Source organism: Ictidomys tridecemlineatus, chromosome 8 (assembly GCF_052094955.1).
Source record: "Ictidomys tridecemlineatus isolate mIctTri1 chromosome 8, mIctTri1.hap1, whole genome shotgun sequence".
In the NCBI taxonomy this organism is placed as follows: domain Eukaryota; kingdom Metazoa; phylum Chordata; class Mammalia; order Rodentia; family Sciuridae; genus Ictidomys; species Ictidomys tridecemlineatus.
Genome location: NC_135484.1, coordinates 120,973,273 through 120,998,834, shown reverse-complemented (window position 1 = coordinate 120,998,834; position 25,562 = coordinate 120,973,273). Strand labels below are relative to the sequence as shown.

At 37.8% G+C, this 25,562-nt stretch overlaps 1 long non-coding RNA gene and 1 pseudogene across 1 annotated transcript in view; one reads left to right on the top strand and one right to left on the bottom strand.

Moving 5' to 3' along the window:
• LOC144366280 (uncharacterized) overlaps window positions 1-25,562 on the bottom strand; it is a 470,215-nt gene that overhangs the window by 214,135 nt on the left and 230,518 nt on the right. The window lies entirely within an intron of this gene.
• Window positions 13,309-14,150, top strand: LOC101972652 (trimeric intracellular cation channel type B pseudogene; annotated as a pseudogene).

The window sequence follows — 25,562 nt, the reverse complement described above, 5'->3', positions numbered from 1 at the left end:
CAGTGATACTGGTGATTGAGCGCCGAGTCATTTTACCACTGAACTACATCCCCAGCTCTTTTTGGTTTACTGTTGTTGTTTGAAATGGAGTCTCACAGAGTTGCCCAGGCAGGCCTCAAACTTGTGATCATCCTGCTCAGCCTCCCAAATTGCAGAGATTACAAACCCACCCCAGTAAGACAGAGATGGAAAATTTTGTGGGAAGTCTATAAATGGGTGATCATTATAATTTCCTAGAACAGCGAGATGACTGTGATCCAAAATATTTAGAAAGGAAAATGCAAAAAATTAGAAAAATAACCTGGACCTCTCAGTCATCAAAAATAAAAGTGGTAAAGATGAGAGGGAAAAGGCTGGGGTTGTGGCTTAGAGGTAGAGTGCTTGCTGAGCATGCAAGAGACAGTAGGGTTCAATCCTCGGCACCACATAAAAATAAAATAAAGGTATTGTTTCCACCTATAACTGAAATATATATAGATAGATGACAGGGGAAGCCTCCTTCAAACAAAATAGCCCACTGGTAATAAACGGATACGTATTTTCTTTCTTCCTTTCTTTTTAAAAAATATCTTCCATTTGTTTATTTATTTATTTATTTATTATGTGGTACTGAGGATCAAACCCAGTACCTCACACATGAGAGGCAAGAGCTCTTCCTCTGAGCCACAATCCCAGCCCCTAAACTGGTAAGTATTTTTATAATTAGTTGAAAATTTTAAGATTAATAAATGGCATTTAAAGCCTACATGAAAAAAGAGGATTTCCCTGAGGCTCAATCCCCAGTACTCCCTAACACACACACACACACACACACACACACACACTCACACACACACACACACACTGCAGCTTCTGTTTCAGCAGGTGTGAATAGGACCTGAAAATTATATTTTTAAGAAGTTCTGATGGTTGTGTGTTACGTGTACTGCTAGCAGATGGAATTCAGCACTCCATGCAAGCTAGGTAAACACTTAGCCACTGAGCTACATCCCCAGCCCTGGTCGATGCATTTGTAATAACTCCTGGGACCACACATTGAGAGCCACTGCCCTAAACCCATCAGACTTGGTTTTGGATGTCAGAAGAAGACTGGAAGCCTGTGTGGTGGTGCATACCTGTAATCCTGACCACTAGGGAATCTGAAGCAGGAAGACCTCCAGTTGAGGCCAACCTGGGCAACTTTGCGAGACCCTATCTCAAAACTTAAAAAAAAAAAAATGAAAGGGCTGAAGCTGTACCTCATAGTAGAGTGGTTGACCAGTGTAGGGAGACCAACCTATCAGTTTCCAGAGCCACAACAAGAGCTAGACCAAGGCTATGAGGCAAAGAAATAGGACAAGCTATATTGGACCTGGTGCATCCTAAATAATGCTGCAAGGATAAAGTGTTGGCTTCCTGGGGGTCCAGGAATGGCAGAATAACCAAAAGGGAACATCCTCAGAAGGTGACCCAGAAACAGAGCTTTTCACACAGCCACTTGAGCTCCTGCAGCTCCATAGACTGAATGCTTTATCCTCAGGTCCTCCCACCTTTTGTGACATTGACTTTCAGGTCTTGCTATACTGCCTCTCTACTGTTTGGGGGAGCTGTGGTATTACCAGAGGAGCTTTGAGAGTTTCTGTTTATTTCTTTGTTTGTTTTGTGATGTGCTCTACCAATGAGCTACATCTCCAGCACTTTTTATTTTTTACTTTGAGACAAGGTCTTACTAAGTTGCTCAGGTTGATCTTGTCATTCTTCTGCTTCAGCCTCCTGAATCATTGGAGATATAAGTATGTGCCACCACAACCAGTTTGAGAGTCCTTTTGACACAAAGATGGAGTGCCAGTCTGATGAGTATGAGCAAACTTATAGAAATAACATCATGGGCTCATGCAGCTGGCTTCAATCACTTGTTCTAGCTGCATGGTAGTGCACACCTGTAAGCCCAGCTACTCAGGAGGCTGAGGCAGGATGATAGCAAGTTCAGGGCCAATCTCAGAAATCTAGAAAAGCCCTAAGCACCTTAGTGAGATCCTGTCTCAAAATAAAAAGGGCTGAGGATGTGGCTCAGTGGTAAAGCACCTCTGAGTCAATCCCCAGAACCAGGCAGGTAACAACCAGGTATCCTAAAGGAGCAAAGCTAGTGCTCTTTTCTGCATTTCCCAGGCACTAGAGGGTGCCCTGAGCTTATTGAAGTCACAAGCTCTGTGGGAAAGCACCCAGAGTGCTTTGGAGAGCACACTTTTAAGGTTTGCTCAAAATTTCCTTTTGTAAACAAATTGCATTCATTTAATAAATTTTTAAAAGTTATTATATCTTATAGTGAGTAAAAGATTTGTAAAGAAAGCAAATTCAATTAAAAAGAAAAGCTGAGTAAAAATATTAGTAAACATCCTTGTTTAAGGAATGCTCATTCTTAAACAAATTTCTTTTATCATAATGAAGTTAAAAGAATTCTTTATATCCAAGTTTTGTTTTGCTTTTGGTGCTGGGAATTGATCCCAGTGCTCAACAACTGACTACACCCCAGTTTTAAATATTTTAATTTGTTTTTTTTTTGTTTTGTTTTGTCTTCCTTGGAATTATCTTTTATTTTGTTTTCACTTTGTTCAAAATTCAACAGATTCAAAAGAAATTCTCTCTCACCCTTGTCCCATCCCTGACAAGCAGCCACTGATATCAATTTATTCTTGTCTCTTCCAAAGGCACTTTATGCATATGTAAACAAATATAAATAATAGGGTAACATGGAAACCATCCCAAGAGGAAATATTAAGAACTGCTTGTTTTTTGTTTGTTTGTTTGTTTATTTTTTTGTTTTTGTTTTTGTTTTTTATATACTGGGGATTGAACCCAGGGACTTGTGCATGAGAGGCAAGCACTCTACCAACTGAGCTATATCTCCAGCCCCTACACAATGTTTTTAAACCCATTTGAATTACTTTTTTTTCTTTCTCTATTTCTCCCCCATCCTGCTTTTTCAATGCTGGGATGAACCCAAAGCCTCACACTTGCTAGACAAACACTCTACCACAAAGATATACTCCCAGCCCCAACTTCTTTTTTCTTTTATAAATTATGCTACAACATATAATTTTACATACAGTCATTTTGAAGGTGTGCAAGTATATGTTTAACACATTCCTAGAAGTGGGATGGCTGTCTCAACTATAATATATGAAAGTACCAGCTGGGAGTGGTGGCAAGTGCCTATAATTCCAGTGGCTCAGGAGGCTGAGCAAGGAGGATCATGAGTTCAAAGTCAGCCTCAGCAACTTAGCAAGGATCTAGTAAACTCAGTGAGACCCTGTTTCTAAATAAAATGCATAAAAGGGCTGGGGATGTGGCTCAGTGGTCGAGCGCCCCTGGATTCAATCCCCAATACAAAAAAAAAAAAAAAAAAGAAAGATAAAAAGAAAGTGCCTGTATTGATTTAAGTTTTTAAAGTATAAAATTATGTAGAGATACCCTTTGGGAGTCATCTGTATGTAGATACTTAAAAACCTGAAAGTGAAGCCAAGCATGCAAATGCACACCTGTAACCCCAACTACTCTACAGGGTGTGGCAAGAAGATGTCAAGTTCTAGAACAGCCTAGGCAATTCAGGGAGACCCTGTCTCAAAATATGCTGAAGATGTGTTCATTCTTAGCATACCCCTGGGCTCAATACCTACTACTGGGGGAAAAAAAAAGAAACTTAGGGAGACAGGTAGTGGTGTAGCTCAATGGTAGAGGACATTTTTAGCATATTTGAGGGCCTAGGTTTAATCCGCAGAATGAAAACAAAGCAAAGAAATAAATGACAACCACACACACACACACACACACGCGCGCGCGCGAAGAAAAAAAATGAGATTGAAAAAACAACTCATGTAATGCGAGAAAGTATTTACAAATCATACTTCAGACAAAGGTTACTGTCCAATATAGACAAGAATTCTAACTTTCCATTCACAAAACAAGTAACCGTATTTAAAAGTTACCAAGGAGGAGAGATTCAAGATGGTGCATTAGAAGATGTCTGCATTTCCAGCTGCTCTGTGGATCAGGATTCAAGCAGTAGGAGTACTGCTTCTCAGTGAGGTGGGTGAAAGAGGAAATTCACCCAGATTCAATATCAGTCAGGCTCTTAGAGACTCAGAAAATATTGTGCAACACAATGTACAAATACCGAGCTGCTTGTGTCAGTGGCACTGGTTTATCATAGAAGGGAGGAAAAACACATAGAAAAGCATTTGGCCCAGAAACATTGGAGATCAGAAAAAGCAGTATGTATTTAGTTGACCCAGAGGTTGCACAGTAAACAGGTGTTTGAAAAGAGTTCTCTGTTTCTCAGCTGGCAAGCAGACAGTTGAGGTGGGAAGCACTTTGAGGAGGCCATGCTACAGCTTGCTGCTGCCAGAGCCCAGGAGATCTTAACAAATATCTCTATACTGTCCAGATGAGTACCCACAGTGTGGCCTGGGTTGTACCTGGAACAATGAGTGAAATAGGCATAGAGAATACTGTACCCAGTGGAATTCAAGTCAGAAATACACAGAGATGTGCAACTCACTGTGCCATTGAGTCTGGTGGATCATGTGACCAGCTGAAGAGGGTTGGGAACCTGAACAGGTGGGCATGAGCACACTCAGGGACTAAGCCTGGAAAGGCCATGTTTGTGGGCAGCTGAGTGTGTGTAAGGTTGGCTCTCCTGTCCTACAAGTAGAGTTCTTGGGAGGCTCCAGAAATCCAGACTCCCAGGAGAAATACACATCTTTCTGGCCACAGAGTATGTTGATCTAATCTCTCTAGAGCAGATACCATCCAACCAAGTTCCTGAACAGACCCAAGCCACAGACACCAGATCTCCCCAATTGGAACTCTGTAGCAGGCTAAACTCTGGGAGTGTATCAATCTGGTCTGTGAGAGAAAATTCCAAGCAACAGTCCTTCCCATTCCAAAACCCCCTACACTGATAAGAAGCTGAGAGCTATTTCAACCAGCTTCAGTTTTAGACCACTCCTGTTGGCAACCTTGAGAGCAATTGAAAAAGAGGAAGGGGTTAACAACACCCAGAGCTTGGTCTCTGTCTCATATACTCTCAGAAGAAATGGAAAGAATGACACTTGGTCATTGGTCACAAAGGCAGTGACCTTCCATACTCATCAACTGTTTTGACCACCTCAGTGGAGAAAATTCTTTCAGTTTTTATTAAGATCTATCTTTTTTGGGGGGTGATCTTGCTGTTCTGATTATTTTGTGAATATATTTCCCCATACATATTTGTTTCCTTTATTCTCAGTTTTAGCATTTTTTAACACTACTTATTTTCCCTTGACTTTTGAGGTTAGGGTTTTTTTTTTTATTTTAGTTTTGATTTATTTTCATTTGTTTATTTCTTGTTTCTCTTTTTCTCCCCTCTTCTCTAACAGCCAAATTCTCTCTTTCTCTTTCTCTGTCCTTTTACTATTTTCTAATTTATTTTTTCTCATCCTTCTTTATGGCCATCACTTGCTACATCTCTTCTATATTCCTTCTGTTCACATTTTGAGCATTCCAAACTTTTCTTTACTATCCTTTTATATTTTCTTCTCTCATACTGAACAGCATTTTCACCATCTCTTACAATATCTTATTTATACAACTCCTGCTCACACCATTCACCTTGTTGCTTTAATTAATACTGTGGATAGCATGGTCGACACTTATTGTTGATTTAATGCCAGACCTATTTATATTTCTGCTGTTGGCAATTGCACTATTCCTGTTTTTGTGATAATTAGAGTTGTAGATGTCATAGGAGGCACCAGGTATTGATTTTAATGTTTGTTTCTGTTGATGAGATACTTGTTTTCCCTTTTTCTGTGAGGGACTGGGAATCTACAGGGACACTACAGTTCACAGGGTAGATGTTCTACTGCTGAAATAAACACAGCAAAGAGACAGCACACCTTGGTACACACAAATGAATCACACTAACTTTAGCAATATTTATAACAAAGAATAGGAGAGGAAAAAATCCAGTTAAAAACCAGAGGCCATGTGGGAATAACTAGGGGGATGTTATGGGGCATCCACTCCTATAGCAAAAAGAGAGAATGAACACAAAGTCTGTGGGTGCCACATTGCTGAGGGTTCTCAACCTAGAGCACTCTAGGACACTGTGGCAAGAGAGGTTATGGCCTAAAAAGGCCCACACAGAAGAGTGAAAGAGAAATCCATCCCAACACATGCATAAAACCCAACTAAGGAATAAAATAAACAAGAAAACCAAGCTAACACAACACCTGCTAAGTTCATAATTCACCAGAAAATAGCACTAAAGATATTCAGGTGGATGAAGTATCCGACAAAAAATTCAAATGAATGATTATAAAAATGATGAATGAATTTCAAGACAAGAAAGAAAAACCACTGAATGAATTAAGGAAGTCAGTGAAGGGTATGAAAGAGAGGTTCAATCAGGAGATAGAGATATTAAAAAAGAACCAAACAGAAATCTTGGAAATGAGACAAATTAAGTCAATAAAATCTTCTGTTGAAAGTCTAAGACAGTAGACCCCTCTGAAGACAGAATCTCAGAGCTCGAAGACAAGGTGGCAGGCCTCAAACATTCAGACAATATTACAGAGAATAGTAAGGTGACCAGAATATACAAGAACTCTGGGATGGGGCTGAGTTGTAGCTCAGTGGAACAGTGCTGGCCTAGCATGGGTGAGGCACTGGGTTCGATTCTCAGCACCACATATAAATAAATAAAGGTCCAGGGGCCTGAGTTGTAGCTCAGGGGTAGAGAGTTTGCCTAACAATTTTGAGGCCCTGGGTTCGATAGTAGTCGATTTAGTTGTCGGTGGATATATATATATATATATATATATATATATATATATATATATATATATATATATATACATACATATATATATATCATAGATAGAGAGAGAGAGTGAGCAAGAGAGAGAGAGACAGAGACAGAGACAGAGAGAGACACAGAACACACAATCTGGGACAACATTGAGAGACAAAATTTAAGAATCTTTGGAATTGAAGAGGGTTATGAGAGGCAGGCTAATGGTGTGGATAACCTCTCTAGGGAAATAACAGAAAAAAATTTAAAACATGAGAATGAGAAGGACATCCAATACAGGAGGCAATGAAAATTCAAAAAGGAACATCAAAAAGGAAACTCTACAAAACACATTATAATTAAAATGCCTAACATACAAAGCAAGGATAAAATGGTAAAAGCCTCCAGGGAAAATGCCACATTAAATGTAACATTTAAGGGCCAGTCTATCAGAATTATACCTGATTTCTCAGCACAAACTCTAAAGCCCAGGAAACTTTGAATGATGTGCTCCAAATCCTGAAAGAAAATACTTGTCAGCCAAAATGGTAAAGCTCTCCTTCAGAATTTAAGTGGAAATAAAATATTTCCAAGATAAGCAGAGACAAAAAGAATTCATGAGTACTCAGCTGGTGGTGTAGATGCTTATTGACCTTTCCCACAAACAGACCATATATGAGGCCACAAAGCAACCCATACCAAATAAAAAAAAAAGAACTTGATATAATTTCTTGCAACTTATTTTATCATAATGGAATGAAATTAGCAATCAACACCAAAAAAAGACCTTCAGAACCTATAAAAACATGTGGAGATTGAACATTACACTTTTGAATGATGATGAGTAATAGAAGAGAGAAATTTAAAAATTCTTAGAGTCAAACAAGAATAGTGATACAACATACCAGAACTTTGGCAATACTGTGAACTCATTCTACGAGACAAGTTTATAACTATAAGTGCCTATATTAGAAAACCAGAAAGATACCAGATAAACAATCAAAGGATGCATCTGAAGATCCTTGAAAAACAAAAACAAATCAATTCCGTAACCAGTAGAAGGGAATAAATAATTAAGAACTGAGGTGAAATTGATGAAATAGAGAACACAAAAACAATGAAAAGGATCAATGACATGAAAAGTTGTTCTTTGAAAAGATAAACAAGATTGATAAGCCCTTAGCCAAACAACCAAAAGAAAAGATAGAAGACCTAAATTAATCAAACTTGAAATGAAAAAGGAGAAATGACTACAAATATCACAGAAATCCAGAGGATTATTAGGGAGCAGTTTTGAAAACTTATATTCCAATACATTGGAAAACCTAGAAGAAATGGATACATTTCTAGACACATATAACCTGCCAAAATCAAATCAAGAAGACATAGAAAACTTACATGGATCAATAACTAGCAAGGAGATAGAAGCAGTAATTAAAAACAAACAAAACAAAACACCTTGGGGCTGGGGTTGTAGCTCAGTGGTAGAACACTTGCCTCAAGTGTGAGGCACTGAGTTCCATCCTCAGCACCACATAAAAATAAATAAATAAATATATAAAAATAAATTAGTAAGTAAGTTTATTTTTTTAGTAAATAAATTTATTGTGTCCATCTATAACTAAAAAAAATATTAAAAAAAACCTACCTATTATGGTTTAGATATGAGGTATCCCCAAAAGCTCATATGTGAAACAATGCAATGATTTTCAGAGGTGATGTAATTACAGGGGTATGAGCTAAGTAGTAGATTAATCCAGAGGTAAATGTAAGCAGTGACTTCCTGATTTAGGGCACAGGGGATGAACCTTAGGTACCTACATTGTATAAATGAATCTTTCTCTCTCTCTCTCTCTCTCTCTCTCTCTCTCTCTCTCTCTCTCTCTCTCTTCCCCCCCCCACTCCCTCCCTCCCTCCCTCCCTCTCTGGTGCACTCTCACTACCTTGCTCTCTTGCTCTCACTCTCACTCTAGCTCTCTTGCTCTCATTCTCTGGCTCTCACTCTCACTCTCACCCTCGTTCCACTTCCTGGTCTCTGTGTCCTGAGCTGTTTTCCTCTTTTGTGGGAAGCCACCTGTGAATTACTTGAGGGTCTTCACTAGGAATGGAAGCCAAGGAAATTTAGTTTTAACTTTGGGAACTATCTGTGGCTCCTCCCACTCAACAGATTGCCCAAGGCACAGAATCTTATCTCTGCTCTACTAGAGAGATCCCTCACAGTAGCTCTGGAGATGGGCATTACCTGTTGGGAACTGAATAGACCTTGAACCTTTTTCAGCAAGAAACGTTCCATGGAAAACCTTTGATATTCCCTGATATATAAATAAAGAAAGAATGGGCTCCAATTTACTTTTTTTTTTTTTTAGTGTGGAATCAGCTAGCCCATCCTGACCCCCCTCCTCCAGCTTAAAAAAATTATATATTGGATATATATTATATATTATGTTCTGTGGTGTTTTCCCTTGCTCTATTTTTCTTAGTCTTTATTCTACATCTAGGCCATTCCACCTAGAGGAACCTCATTTTCATCCCCACGTAGGTCTTGGGCGGGGTTCCTCCATCCCCTTCCACCATGATGTTCTGCCACATCTAGGTCCCATAACAATGGAGTGGGCCATCTATGGACTGAAATCTCTAAAATCATGAGTAACAAATAAACTTTTCCTCCTCTAAAATTGTTCTTGTTAGAACTTTTTGCCACAGTAACAAAAAGGCCAATTAAAACATTATCCAACAGGAAAAAAAAAAAACAGGAACACAACGATTCTAAGCTGAATTCTACCAGAATTTTAAAAGTTTACTTATGCCAACTCTCCTCAAATAATTCCAAAAATGGAATCGGAATAAACACTTCAAATCTATAGTATAAAGCCAGTGTCATCATCGACCAAAGCCAGTATCACTACAGATCAATATCTCTGATGAATTTAGATAAAAAATTCTTAATAAAATATTAGCAAAAGAGAGGGGGCAGGGGATTATCATGGATGGTGGAATGTGATGGACATCATTATACAAAGTACATGTATAAAGACTTGAATTGGGAGTCAACATACTTTATATACAGAGATACAAAAATTGTGGTATATATGTGTATTAAGACTTGTAATGTGAAACAACAACAACAACAACAAAAAAAAACAATAGCCTTACATTAGATTAGGTAGAGGGAAGTGAAAAGAGGGGAAGGCAGGGTATGTGGGGATAAGAAAGATAGTAGAATGAAACAGACATTATTACTGTATGTATGTATGTGATTCTACAATATGTATATTCAGAAAAATAAGAAATTATATCCTATCTATGCATGATACATCAAAGTACATAAGTGCATTCTACTGACACGTATAATTAATTTTTTAAAAAGACAAAAAAATCAATAACAAAAAGTAAAATATTAGCAAATTGTATTCAACAACATATTAAGATGATTGTATTATAACTAAGAAGGATTATCCAAGTGATGCAAAGATGATTTAATATTCACAAATCAAGACATGCGATATACCACATAAATAGAATTAAGGAGAAAAATCACATACTCATCTCAAAAGATGCAGAGAAAGCCTTCAATGAAATGTGGCACCCATTTATGATAGAGGTGCCAAGGACACTAGGCATAGAAGGAACTTACCTCATCATAAAGGCTATGATCAACAAACACAAAGCCAACATCAGTGAATTGCAAAAAAGTGAAAGCATTTCCTTGAAGATCTGGAAAAAGAAAAGGATGTCTACCCTCCTCACTCCTATTCAATATATTACTAGAAATTCTACGCAGTTCAAACAGGCAAGACAGAAAATCAAAGGGATAAAAATAGGAAAGGAAGAAGTCAAATTTTCAATGATTGCAAATGAAACAATTCTATACTTAGAAGATCCAAAAATCTCCCCAGGAGACTACTAGAACCAATAAACAACTTCAGCGAAGTAGCAGGTTGCAAAATCAACATATAAAAATCAGTACTTTCCTATACACCAATAATAAATCTCCTGAGAAAGAAATTTGAAAAACAATCCCATTCATAATAGCCTCAATAAAGAAAGTACGTAGGAATAAATAAGATCAAGAAGGTAAAAAACCTCTACTATGTAAACTATAGAACAGTGAAGAAAGAAATTGAAGAAGACACAATAATATGGAGAGATGTCCCATGTTCAAAGATAGGCAGAAGGAATATTGCTAAATGAACATAAAACCAAAAGCAATATACAGATTTGATGCAATCCCCATCAAAATACCAATTACATTTTTTCATACAACGAGAGAAGACAGTTTTACTGTGCAGTTGGAAGAATGAAAGACCCAGAAGAGCCAAAAAATTCTAAACCCCAAAAGCAACATAACATCTGACTTCATGGTACTTTGGTACTTGGTATACACACACACACACACACACACACACACACACACACACACACACATACACACACCCACACAGATACAGTCATCTGATCCTTGATAAAGGTGTTAAAACATGCATTGGAGAAAAGAATGTCTTTTAAGCAATGGTGTTGGAAAATAGACTATGCATATGTAGAAGAATAAGGCGTGACTTTTATTTCTAACCTTGCACAAGTCAACTCAAAGTGGATCAAGGCCCTAGGAATTAGGTCAGAAACTATGCAAGTCCTAGAAGAAAAAAAAGGTTCAGCACCTAACATACGGGTACAGGCAATGACTTTCTCAATAGGAACCTGAAAGCTCAGAAAATGACGCCTACTTTTCTGACAGAGGATTGATATCCAGAATATATAAAGAACTCAAAAAACTCAACACCATAAAAAATAATCCAAATAATAAGTGGGAAAATCACCTAAACAAGACACTTCTCAAAAGAAACACAAATGGCCAACACATACATGAAAATATTATTAGCAATTAGGGAAAAGTAAATCAAAACTACACTGAGATTTCATCCCACTCCAGTTTGAATGGCAGCCATCATGAATATAAACTATAATAAATGCTGGAGAAGATGTGGAGAAAGTACAACACTGTTGGTAGGATTGTAAATTAATACAACTACTATGGAAATTAGAAAAGAGGTTCCTTAAGAGACTAGGAATGAACCACCACCCAGTTGTACTACTCCTCAGTATTAAGTGTAAAAAATTAAAATCATCATACAACAGTGATACACACACACTCATGTTTATAGCAGCATGATTCAAAATAGCCAAAGTATGGTACCAGCCTAGATTTCCATCAATGGTTGGAAAAAGAGAATATGGAATGTATAAAGGATGGAGTTTGACTTAGCCATAGAGAGAATGAAAATTTCCATTTTCATGCAAATGGATGAAAGTTGACAACATTATATTAAGTGAAATAAGCCAGAGTCAAAAAGTCAAGGGTCACATGTTTTCTCTCTTTGTGGAAGCTGGAGAGGAAAAAACAAATAAAGGAGGGGAGGGTCTCATGAAAAACAAAGGAAGATCAGTAGAGGAAAGGAACCAGGGGAGGGAGGAGGAGGTGGAAAGGGGAAATCCTGAGGAATGACATTAGACAATTACATTGTTATATTGTGTATACATTTGAATACATAACAACAAATTCCACCATTATGTACAACTATTGTGCACCAATAAAAAAATATAGAAAATAAAAAATGAACAAGGAGCCAGGCCCTATGGTGCAGGCCTGCTACCTGGAGGCTGAGGTAGGAGCACTCCTTTGAGCCAAGACATGGAAGAATCCTGTTTCAAGCTGGTCTACTGCTATGCTCCACTGCTCTGGTTGAGGAATTTTATCCTGTGTACTGCTTGCAGAGCTTCCACTGAGGTTTCTTGCAAACCAGCCTGGAAAACAGCAGACCCACCCCCAAAACAAAACAAAACAAAAACAAAAGAATAATATTCTGTGGCAAATACAAAGAACACTAGTCAGTTTTAAGAACCACAACAAAAGGTAATTAGGACTGAGGATGAAGCTCCTCAGGGATAGAGGGATTGCCCAGCAGACACAAGACCCTGAGATCAATCCCTAGTATATTTACATTAAAAAATCACATAAAAGAGGAAATTGTGTCATTTGTGACAATATAGATAAACCTAGAGGAGACAATTCTCTCACAAATCATCTCACTTATATGTGGAGATGGAGGCAGGCAGGAGGGGTGCTGATTAGCATAGGTTAAGAGTAGAGAGAAGAGGGGAGACACTTGTCAAGGGGTACAAAGTTTCAGTTAGATAGGAGGAATTACATCTGTGCCATTCTTTAGCACATCAAGATGACCACAGTGAATAATAATGTAGTGTATGTTGCAAAATAGCTAAAAGAGGATTTTAAATGATCTGGTCACAGGAAACGATAAATGTTTGACCTAAGAGATATCCTAATTACTCTGATTTCACCATTATAAAATGAATACTTGTATCAAAACATCACACTGTGTCCTATAAATCTATATAACTATGTATTAAGGAAAAGAAAATAAAACTAGAGGCCAGCTGGCAAGGCCCAGTCTGTTTGGCCTCAGGGGTAGGTTGCAGCCATGGACTCTCCATGGGAGGAGCCGGCACTGGCCTTCTCCTGCACGTCCATGTTCCCCTTTTTGGTGTCTGTGATGGCACTGAAGCATCAGCTGGTAGGAGTGGAAAGAGCATGGAAGAATCCTGTTTCAAGCTTGTCACTGCTATGCTCCCTGATTTGGCGGAGGAATTTTAACATGTGTACTCCTTGAAGAGGCTCCACTAAGGTTTCTTCCAAACCACATTAATATTTTACTGGCATCTTCAATCTGGTATATATTTTTTTGCCCATGGGACCTAATTTCCAAGGGCTATTCATTCTTAACCTGCTCAACTTCTGGCAGTGTGGATGAAGGAAATGACCAGAACTTGGAAAATAGAAGGTGGAATCACACATGCTAATAGCTATTACAAAAATGGCTGGCCAGTCATGATAGCTATTGGATGGGCCCAACGTGCAGGGGGCATCATTATCATGAATTTTGAATAGTTGGTAAAGGAGATTGGAAACCAGAGATGATGAATGGCTTAAGATGTCCTATCCTTTCAAGGTAACCTTGCTGGGGTCCCTTCACATTTCAGCACACCCAGCATCTCACCACATCAAAGCATAATCTTATGTTCCTTTATACCACCTTTCTTGTGGCCAAAAAGATAACCATCATGGTTACACAGACTTCTTCTATGACTCTTAGTCCTTTTGAGGATATATTGAGTTGGCTGCTCTTTGGCAGCAACAGTTTTCATTGTATGAAAAGAAATGTGGAACAAAATTATCTTCTAATGGCACTAGTTGATTGATCTCAAAATCTATGAATGATGTTCAGATAAATTTAAAAGGAAACATACTAAGAACACTGAGTAAATTTCCTTGATCTCTAGAAGGCAAAAAAAAAAATTGTTTTCTACCTATCAGATTGTGATAAATATTTTTATGCAGATGATGTGAAATAATGATTATATATAAGAAATGGAGGTGACAAAAAGAAAGAAACCCTATATTAGGGTGACTACCACTTTCTTGATTATAATTCTTGAGTGTCATAAGTATATCATGTAAATTTTTTCTGATATAAAGTAATCTTGTGATTATTTGAATATTTTACACTGATAAAAGAAATTATCAAAATTTTAAAGATTGGGTATTTTCATACATTTAAAAATCTGAATCTATATGAGCTTTTGTTCAGCAGAATTAAACTTTTGTTTTATGTTGCCATAATAATTCTTAGGTATGGAAAATTAATTGATTAAAAAATTAAAATTCTTATTTACTTTTGAGCACTGAAGACTGTAAACTTTTCATAAAATACTTTATATTATAAGTGAAAATAAATTGCTAGTTTATATTTGCTATGTAAACATTGTAGATTTGCCCACATTAAATGGAAAATACCTGAAATTTAACTTAATTGTATCTCTAGTAGCATTTTTCAGTAAAAACACAATATTGTTAGTTTGAGTTTCAATTTGAAGTCTGTTTCATGTCCTTCTTTCAAAAACTGTTTTTCTTATTCCCCTCAAAAGAAAATCGGAGTTGTGATTTTTGATAAATTACTAATTCCATGTTCAATACCTTTACAAAACATGCTTGTTTTTTTGTTCCTCTCTTCCTCTCTCCTAAAAACACTTTTAGAGACAACTCGAACATGGCGGCGGGCGCAGAGAGATCAAGTCTCTGACCTCTTCAGCTGTGCAGGCATAGGGAGTCGTAAACAGCCTAATTCTGTTTGCTCAGGATCACTAGGCAATGCTGAGCTGACGTGGATCTGGAACGAGCAGTCTGGGCCTCTCAGAACACACACTGAACCTGGATCGGCTGAATTCAAGCTCCCGTTCGCCTGCTTCCCGCAGACAAACAGCTGTGACTCAGCACTAATCCATCCGGCTGAAACAACCAGTCAGCCCTTCTGATCCTACGGAGGTAAATGCCAACCGAGCCTTCATAAGTGGTGGCCACAGGTTTGAAACGGGGCTTGGGAGAGACAGTAAGGACCCACCCGTTGCATTGGTCACCCGGCAAAGGGAAACGAACTGTTGCCATTTGCAAGAGATACCACCATGGCAGACAACTGATGTCATCAGACTGCGGCGGAGGAGATAACTTCATTGAAACCTGCGGCTACAGGTGTGTAATTCGCTAGCCTTCCCTCTCCACACATGGGGAAACCTTAAGGGCCAATCTCAGCTCTCCTGTAAGGACCTCTCCCAGCTCTCCCGTGAGCACAGTAGCCAGACCGAGGGAATTAGAGGTGGCGCGGGACCCGCCGACGCGGGACTACCGCTCCCACCAGTGCAGACAGCTGAGGTCTCTTGCACCAGCTACCGGAGGTGTGGCTACCGGAGGGGCAGTAAAATTCGCTGAGGATTCTCAGCCCCAAGCTCTACAAACTTAGGGTCTGAGGGAATGGCAAACTGGAAGAGTGTGCCCAGTCATTCATGACAACAGGGCTCCAGGGAGCAGCAGACCTGGTGTGTACCCAGTATTGTGGTGAGCGGCACCCGTGAGAGGGGCCTGGCTAGAGGAAAAGTGGGGAAGCTTCCAATTTTAATTTTTTTTTATTATTTTAAAAATTTTGTTTTTCTTTTTTTATTTCCTATTTTTTTCTTCTTTTGTCTTTTCATTTCTTTTCAATTATCTTATCCCCCCTTCCTTGAATTCTACCTGCTTACTCTCATTCTCTTTAGTGACTTTTTCCATTCCCTTCTAATACCTTTCCTCCCAAGCATCAAATAAATTTATAGGAGTAAACAGTAACTCAGCAGTCAAACAGAACAAGAAGTAACATGAGCAGCTTCAAAAAGCAAGGAAGAAAAGGAGTACAAACAATGCAGGACAGCCTAAATATTCAGGAGGACCTAGAGTCATCAGAAAAATGGTCATATAAAGAACTCAAGGAACACCTTAGACAGATGGAATGGAACTTTAAAAAGGATACGAGACAGCAAATTCAAGCAGCAAAAGAACACATTGAGAATGTATTACACAAACAGATAAAAGAAGAAGTTAAGCACCTTTATCAGGAGATAGAGATTATAAAAAAGAATCAAACCATAATCTTGGAAATGAAGGAAACTATAAACCAAATTAAAAACTCAATTGAGAGTATCACTAACAGAGTGTAGCAAGTAGAAACCAGAACGTCAGATAATGAAGACAAATTATTTCATCTTGGAAAGAGTCTAGCCAACTCAGAAAGGCTGGTAAAAAATCACGAGAAAAACATCCAAGAGTTATGGGATAACATAAAAAAGCCAAACTTACGAGTCATCGGGATAGAAGAAGGTATAGAGATTCAAACCAAGGGAATGAGTAACCTGCTGAATGAAATAATTACAGAAAACTTTCCAGAAATAAAAAAGGAAACAGATATACAAATTGAAGATGCATACAGGACACCGAGCACACAAAATCACAGTAGACCAACGCCAAGACACATTGTTATGAAGATATCCAATATACAGAACAAAGAGAAAATATTAAAAGCTACAAGAGAAAGGAGACAGATTACATTCAGGGGTAAACCAATAAGGTTAACAATGGATTTTTCATCACAGACACTGAAAGCAAGAAGGTCATGGAACAATGTATTTCAAACACTGAAAGACAATGGATGCCAACCAAGAATTCTGTATCCAGCAAAATTAAGCTTCAGGTATGACAACGAAATAAAAATCTTTCATGATAAACAAAAGTTAAAAGAATTTGCAGCCAGAAAACCAGCATTGCAAAGCATTTTGAGCAAAACACTACACGAGGAAGAAATGAAAAACAATAACCAAAACCATCAGAGGGAAGTGCCTCGGTAAAGACAGAGGGCGAGGGGGAAAAATAATCATGGAAAAACAAACTAAATTTAAAAAAAAAAAAAAACGATAAATAATCAAACATGGATGGAAGTACAAACCATATATCAATAGTAACTCTGAATGTTAATGGCTTAAACTCTCCAATAAAGTGACATAGGTTGATATCATGGATTAAAAAAACAAATCCAACAATATGCTGCCTCCAGGAGACACATCTGTTTGGAAAAGACATACACAGGCTGAAGGTGAAAGGATGGGAAAAAATATACCACGCACACGGTCCTCGTAAGCAAGCAGGGGTGGCCATCCTCATATCGAATAAAATCGACTTCAAGACTAAGTTAATCAAAAGGGATAAAGAAGGACATTATATACTGTTAAAAGGAACCATTCACCAACAAGACATAACAATTATCAATATTTATGCACCAAATAATGGTGCTGCGACATTCATAAAACAAATTCTCCTCAAGTTCAAGAATCAAATAGACCACAACACAATAATTATGGGTGACTTCAACACACCTCTCTCACCACTGGACAGATCCTCCAAACAAAAGTTGAACAAGGAAACTATAGAACTCAATACCACAATCAATAACCTAGACTTAACTGACATATATAGAATATATCAACCATCATCAAATGGATATACATTTTTCTCAGCAGCACAAGGATCCTTCTCAAAAATAGACCATATATTATGCCACAGGGCAACCCTCAGTAAATATAAAGCGGTGGAGATAATACCATGCATTTTATCTGATCATAATGGAATGAAACTGGAAATCAATGATAAAAGAAGGAAGGAAAAATCCTACATCGCATGGAAAATGAACAATATGTTACTGAATGATCAATGGGTTACAGAAGACATAAAGGAGGAAATCAAAAAATTCTTAGAGATAAATGAAAATACAGACACAACATATCGGAATCTATGGGACACAATGAAAGAAGTTTTAAGAGGAAAATTCATCACCTGGTGGTCATTCCTCAAAAAAAGAAAAAACCAACAAATAAATGAGCTCACACTTCATCTCAAAGCCCTAGAAAAGGAAGAGCAAAACAACAGCAAATGTAGCAGAAGGCAAGAAATAATTAAAATCAGAGCGGAAATTAATGAAATTGAAACAAAAGAAACTATTGAAAAAATTAACAAAACTAAAAGTTGGTTCTTTGAAAAAATAAATAAGATCGACAGACCTTTAGCCATGCTAACAAAGAGAAGAAGAGAGAGAACTCAAATTACTAACATACGGGATGAAAAAGGCAATATCACAACAGATGCTACAGAAATACAGAAGAAAATTAGAAATTATTTTGAAAACCTATATTCCAATAAAATAGAAGATAGTGAAGACATCGATAAATTTCTTAAGTCATATGATTTGCCCAGACTGAGTCAGGAGGATACACACAATTTGAACAGACCAATATCAATAGATGAAATTGAAGAAGCCATCAAAAGACTACCTACCAAGAAAAGCCCAGGACTGGATGGGTATACAGCAGAGTTTTACAAAACCTTTAAAGAAAAATTAATACCAATACTTTTCAAGTTATTTCAGGAAATAGAAAAAGAGGGAGCTCTTCCAAATTCATTCTATGAGGCCAACATCACCCTGATTCCGAAACCAGACAAAGACTCCTCAAAGAAAGAAAACTACAGACCAATATCTCTAATGAACCTAGATGCAAAAATCCTCAATAAAATTCTGGCGAATCGAATACAAAAAACACATCAAAAAAATTGTGCACCATGATCAAGTAGGATTCATCCCTGGTATGCAAGGCTGGTTCAATATACGGAAATCAATAAATGTTATTCACCACATCAATAGACTTAAAAATAAGAACCATATGATCATCTCAATAGACGCAGAGAAAGCATTCGACAAAGTACAGCATCCCTTTATGTTCAAAACACTTGAAAAACTAGGGATAACAGGAACGTACCTTGACATTGTAAAAGCTATCTATGCTAAGCCTCAGGCTAGCATCATTCTGAATGGACAAAAGTTGAAGGCATTTCCTCTAAAATCTGGAACAAGACAGGGATGTCCTCTATCACCATTTCTATTCAATATAGTTCTCGAAACACTGGCCAGAGCAATTAGACAGATGAAAGAAATTAAAGGCATAAAAATAGGAAAAGAAGAACTTAAACTATCACTATTTGCAGATGACATGATTCTATACTTAGAAGACCCAAAAGGGTCTACAAAGAAACTACTAGAACTAATAAATGAATTCAGCAAAGTGGCAGGATATAAAATCAACACGCATAAATCAAAGGCATTTCTGTATATCAGCGACAAAACCTCTGAAACGGAAATGAGGAAAACTACCCCATTCACAATATCCTCCAAAAAAATAAAATACTTGGGAATCAACCTAACAAAAGAGGTGAAAGATTTATACAATGAAAACTACAGAACCCTAAAAAGAGAAGTAGAAGAAGATCTTAGAAGATGAAAAAATATACCCTGTTCATGGATAGGCAGAACTAACATTATCAAAATGGCGATATTACCAAAAGTTCTCTATAGGTTTAATGCAATGCCAATCAAAATCCCAATGGCATTTCTTGTAGAAATAGATAAAGCAATCATGAAATTCATATGGAAAAATAAAAGACCCAGAATAGCAAAAGCAATTTTAAGCAGGAAGTGTGAATCAGGCGGTATAGCGATACCAGATTTCAAACTATATTACAGAGCAATAGTGACAAAAACAGCATGGTACTGGTACCAAAACAGACGAGTGGACCAATGGTATAGAATAGAGGACACAGAGACTAATCCACAAAGTTACAACTATCTTATATTTGATAAAGGGGCTAAAAGCATGCAATGGAGGAAGGATAGCATCTTCAACAAATGGTGTTGGGAAAACTGGAAATCCATATGCAAAAAAATGAAACTGAATCCCTTCCTCTCACCATGCACAAAAGTTAACTCTAAATGGATCAAGGAGCTTGATATCAAATCAGAGACTCTGCGTCTGATAGAAGAAAAAGTTGGCTCCGATCTACATATTGTGGGGTCGGGCTCCAAATTCCTTAATAGAACACCCATAGCACAAGAGTTAATAACAAGAATCAACAAATGGGACTTACTTAAACTAAAAAGTTTTTTCTCAGCAAGAGAAACAATAAGAGAGGTAAATAGGGAGCCTACATCCTGGGAACAAATTTTTACTCCTCACACTTCAGATAGAGCCCTAATATCCAGAGTATACAAAGAACTCAAAAAATTAGACAATAAGATAACAAATAACCCAATCAACAAATGGGCCAAGGATCTGAACAGACACTTCTCAGAGGAGGACATACAATCAATCAACAAGTACATGAAAAAATGCTCACCATCTCTAGCAGTCAGAGAAATGCAAATCAAAACCACCCTAAGATACCATCTCACTCCATTAAGATTGGCAGCCACTATGAAGTCAAACAACAACAAGTGCTGGCAAGGATGTGGAGAAAAGGGTACTCTTGTACATTGCTGGTGGGACTGCAAATTGGTGCGGCCAATTTGGAAAGCAGTTTGGAGATTCCTGGGAAAGCTGGGAATGGAACCACCATTTGACCCTGCTATTGCCCTTCTCGGACTATTCCCTGAAGACCTTAAAAGAGCATGCTACAGGGATGCTGCCATATCGATGTTCATAGCAGCACAATTCACAATAGCTAGACTGTGGAACCAACCCAGATGCCCTTCAATAGATGAATGGATAAAAAAAATGTGGCATCTTTACACAATGGAGTACTATGCAGCAATAAAAAATGACAAAATCATAGAATTTGCAGGGAAATGGATGGCACTAGAGCAGATTATGCTTAGTGAAGCTAGTCAATCCCTAAAAAACAAATACCAAATGTCTTCTTTGATATAATGAGAGCAACCATGAACAGAGCAAGGAGGAAGAGCAGGAAGAAAAGACTAACATTTAACAGAGTCATGAGATGGGAGGGAAAGGGAGAGAAAAGGGAAATTGCATGGAAATGAAGGGAGACCCTCATTGCTATACAAAATTACATATAAGAGGTTGTGAGGGGAATGGGAAAATAAACAAGGAGAGTAATGAATTACAGTAGATAGGGTAGAGAGAGAAGAAGGGAGGGGAGGGGAGGGGGGATAGTACGGGATAGGAAAGGTAGCAGAATACAACAATTACTAATTGGGCATTATGTAAAACTGTGGATGTATAACTGATGTGATTCTGCAATCTGCATTTGGGGTAAAATTGGGAGTTCATAACCCACTTCAATCTAATGTATGAAATATGATATGTCAAGAGCTTTGTAATGTTGTGAACAACCAATAAAAAAAAAGAAAAAAAAACCACTTTTATTTCAATTGGAGAGAAATTTTTTCATGTTTCACATGTTTTCTCTAACTTTGATTGTCCTGAATACATTGCTAGCAGTTTTCTTGATGATTAAAAAAATTATTATCTTCATTTATTTTTTTTCTTCCATGTCTCCTTTCTAGTGGCTACTTTCTTAGTTTTTTGTTTGAATATCACATTTTAGATTACAAATGATTATGTTTAGTTTTAATCTGCATGTACATGTATTATTAATTTTAAATAAAAACTGATTAGCTCAATGTGAAAATTCTCAGCTCTGATGAGAACTATCTGTGTACAATTGATAGTAATCAGCTAAGAAACAGATCAACAGAAATTTCATTGATTGAAGAATTGTGACATTAAATCTGGTTTCTTACTGGCAAAATAAAAAACAAATAAGAAAAGGTACTAAATGATGCTAGAGTTTCTTTAACTGATAGTTTAAAAGTACACTTCCAACATTCAAACTCTGTGACATGACTTCTTATGCCAAGACTATTAACCTACCTACTCCCTGTATCAGGTAGAAATTTTAGATGGCTTACAAGTACTCAAATCATATTCAAGTTGTCTTTAGTTTTTAACGACTGTAAATATCAGCAGGTACTATATTTGCTTAGGAGGAATAAATTTTTCTTTTTTGGGGGGGCGCAGGAGAAGCAATTTGATACTCTTGGAATGCTAAGAAGTTTACGTTTGATATTGTAACAGCATTAAACTGAGTTCTGTATTATATTTGATATCCTTATAGTTGAAAACTTCAAAATTAATTTGTTATTAATTATTGGTCAGTTTTGAAGTTTAACTGTAGTTAAAATGGTAGGAATTTTTTTACCTTCATATTAAAAGATAAATTCATTAAAATAAATTATTCAACACCAGAAAGGGGGGGGAGAGAGAGAGAGAGAGAGAGAGAGAGAGAGAGAGAGAGAGAGAGAGAGAGAGAGAGCACACAAAGAACACTTGGGGGGAAAATATAAAACAATTTAACAGCAAAATTTGGATCAGGTAAGGGCAGGATAGGGTGGATTTTGTTTTGTTTTGTTTTGGTTTTTTTTTTTTTGTTTGTTTTTTTAACAGCAGCATTGAGTACAGCTACTCTAGGCAAGAACTCACAGGGAAGGAGGAAGGACCTTGAATATCTTGCAAAGGAGCAAAGCAGGAGGCAGACCCCGGAAGTCCCAAGAACAACAAAAGGAAGAGCAAGGCTCAGTAGGGAGGAGAAGCAAGGTACAGCACACATCCAGATGTGGAGGTGACAGGTGATGACGGAGGAGTGTGCCAAAATAAAAAGAGACACAGGGCAGGGCTCCTCACCAGGGTGCTGTGCGCGCTGAGGCGCTGTCTTTGCTGTTCCTGTGAAGGTTCAGTGAAAGTCACTTCAGTCTTCCCTGGAGATCACAGTGTGGGGTCCAGATTAGGATCCTCTCTGAAGGGTCCGAACATTGAGAGGATTTTCCTTGAAATTAGTCTTTGTTTTCCTTCAGATCTGGGGGTTTTCAGTCAGTCCCGCCCTGAGGAGGGAATTCTGCTCCTGGCAGGAAACTGAGCCCTAGGAAGTGATCTGATCCTAGAACCCAAAGGCGGCCCTGGGAGTCGGTAGGAGGGTTTCTCAGCTTTTCAGATCCACCCACCACAATCCAGGGGGATGCTAGTTGAAGTGTGTGGGACTCCACATCCCGCTCAAGACTGCGGATATCCCAGCCATGGGGTCTGATTCTCGCAGCCCGCAGACTCCCCCAACTGCCAAGCAGCCCCAGAACTGAAACCCAGATGCAGCTCTCCCACCCCCAGGGCCTACAAGCGCCTTCATTCTGCTTTTATGACAACCCCTCCCCTCCCCTCTCTCTACCCCATCTACCATAACTCATCTCTCTCTCTCTCTCTCTCTCTCTCTCTCTCTCTCTCTTTTATTTTTTTCTCCCCTTCGCCTCACATCCTCTTATATGTATTTTTTATAACAATGAGGGTCTCCTTCCATCTTCCCTGCAATTCCCCCTCTCTCTCCCATTCCCTCCCACCTCTCCTCCCTATTTAATGGTAATCTTCTTCTCATGCTCTTCCTCCCTGCTCTGTTTTGAGATGTCCCCCTTATATCAAAGAAGACATTAGGCATTTGTTTTTTAGGTATTGACTGACTTCACTTAGCATATTCTGCTCTAATGCCATCCATTGCCCTGCAAATGCCATGATTTTATTATTTTTTAGTGCTGAGTAATATTCCATTGTGTATATATGCCACATATTTTTTATCCATTCATTTATTGAAGGGCATTTAGGTTGATTCCAGTGTAACTATTGTGAATTGTGCTGCTATGAACATTGATGATGCTGTATATCTGTTCCAACTTTTTCTTCTATTAGATGCAGAGTTTCTGGTTTGATTCCTAGCTCCTTAAACCATTTTGAGTTAACTTTTGTGCATGGTGAGAGACAGGGATTCAATTTCATTTTGTTGCATATGGATTTCCAGTTCTCCCTGCACTATTTATTGAAGATGCTATCCTTTCTTTATTGCATGCTTTTATCAACTTTGTCTAATATAAGGTAGTTATAATTTTGTGGATTGGTTTCTGTGTCCTCTATTCTGTACCATTGGTCTATCCACCTGTTTTGGTACCAGTACCATGCTGTTTTTGTTACTATTGCTCTGTAGTATAGTTTAAAATCTGGTATCGTTATACCGCCTGATTCACACTTCCTACTTAGAACTGCTTTTGCTATTCTGGGTCTTTTATTTTTCCAGATGAATCTCATGATTGCTTTTTCTATTTCTGTGAGAAATACCGCTGGGATTTTGATTAGCATTGCATTAAACCTATAGTGCATTTTTGGTAATATTGCCATTTTAATGATGTTAGTTCTGCCTATCCATGAACAAGGTATATCTTTCCATCTTCTAAGGTCTTCTTCTATTTCTTTCTTTAGGGTTCTGTAGTTTTCATTGTATAGGTCCTTCACCTCTTTTGTTAGGTTGATTCCCAAGTATTTTTTTTTTTGAGGATATTGTGAATGGAGTGTTTTTTTCTTATTTCCTTTTCAGAAGTTTTGTCACTGATATACAGAAATGCCTTTGATTTATGCGTGTTGATTTTATATCCTGCCACTTTGCTGAATTCATTTATTAGTTCCAGTAGTTTTTTTGTAGATCCTTTTGGGTCTTCTAGGTATAGAATCATGTCTTCTGCAAATAGTGATAATTTAAGTTCTTCTTTTCCTATTTTTATGCCTTTAATTTCTTTCGTCTAATTGCTCTGGCCAGTGTTTCGAGAATTATGTTGAACAGAAGTGGTGAGAGAGGGCATCCCTGTCTTGTTCCAGATTTTAGAGGAAATGCCTTCAATTTTTCTCCATTCAGAATGATGGTAGCCTGAGGCTTAGCATAGATAGCTTTTACAATGTCGATGTAAGTTCCTGTTATCCCTAGTTTTTCTGATGTTTTGAACATAAAGGGATGCTGTACTTTGTCAAATGCTTTTTCTGCGTCTATCAAGTTGATCATATGGTTCTTATCTTTAAGTCTATTGATGTGGAGAATAACATTTATTGATTTCCATATATTGAACCATCCTTGCATCCCAGGGATGAATCCTACTTGATCATGGTGCACAATTTTTTTGATGTGTTTTTGTATCCAATTTGCCAGAATTTTATTGAGGATTTTTGCATCTAGGTCTATAGTTTTTTTTTCTTTGAGGTGTCTGTCTGGTTTTGGAATCAGGGTGATGTTGGCCTCATAGAATGAATTTGGAAGAGCTCTCTCTTTTTCTATTTCATGAAATAACTTGAAAAGTATTGGTATTAATCCTCCTTAAGGTTCCATTCCATCTGTCTAAGGTATTCCTTGAGTTCCTTATATGACCATTTTTCTGATGGCTCTAGGTCCTCCTGAATATTTAGGCTGTCCTGCATTGTTTGTACTCCTTTTCTTCCTTGCTTTTTTATGCTGCTCATGTTACTTCTTGTTCTGTTTGACTGCTGAGTTACTGTTTACTCCTATAAATTTATTTGATGCTTGGGAGGAAAGGTATTAAAAGGGAAGGGAAGAAGTCACTAAAGAGAATGAGAGTAAGCAGGTAGAATTCAAGGAAGAGGGAATAAGAAAATT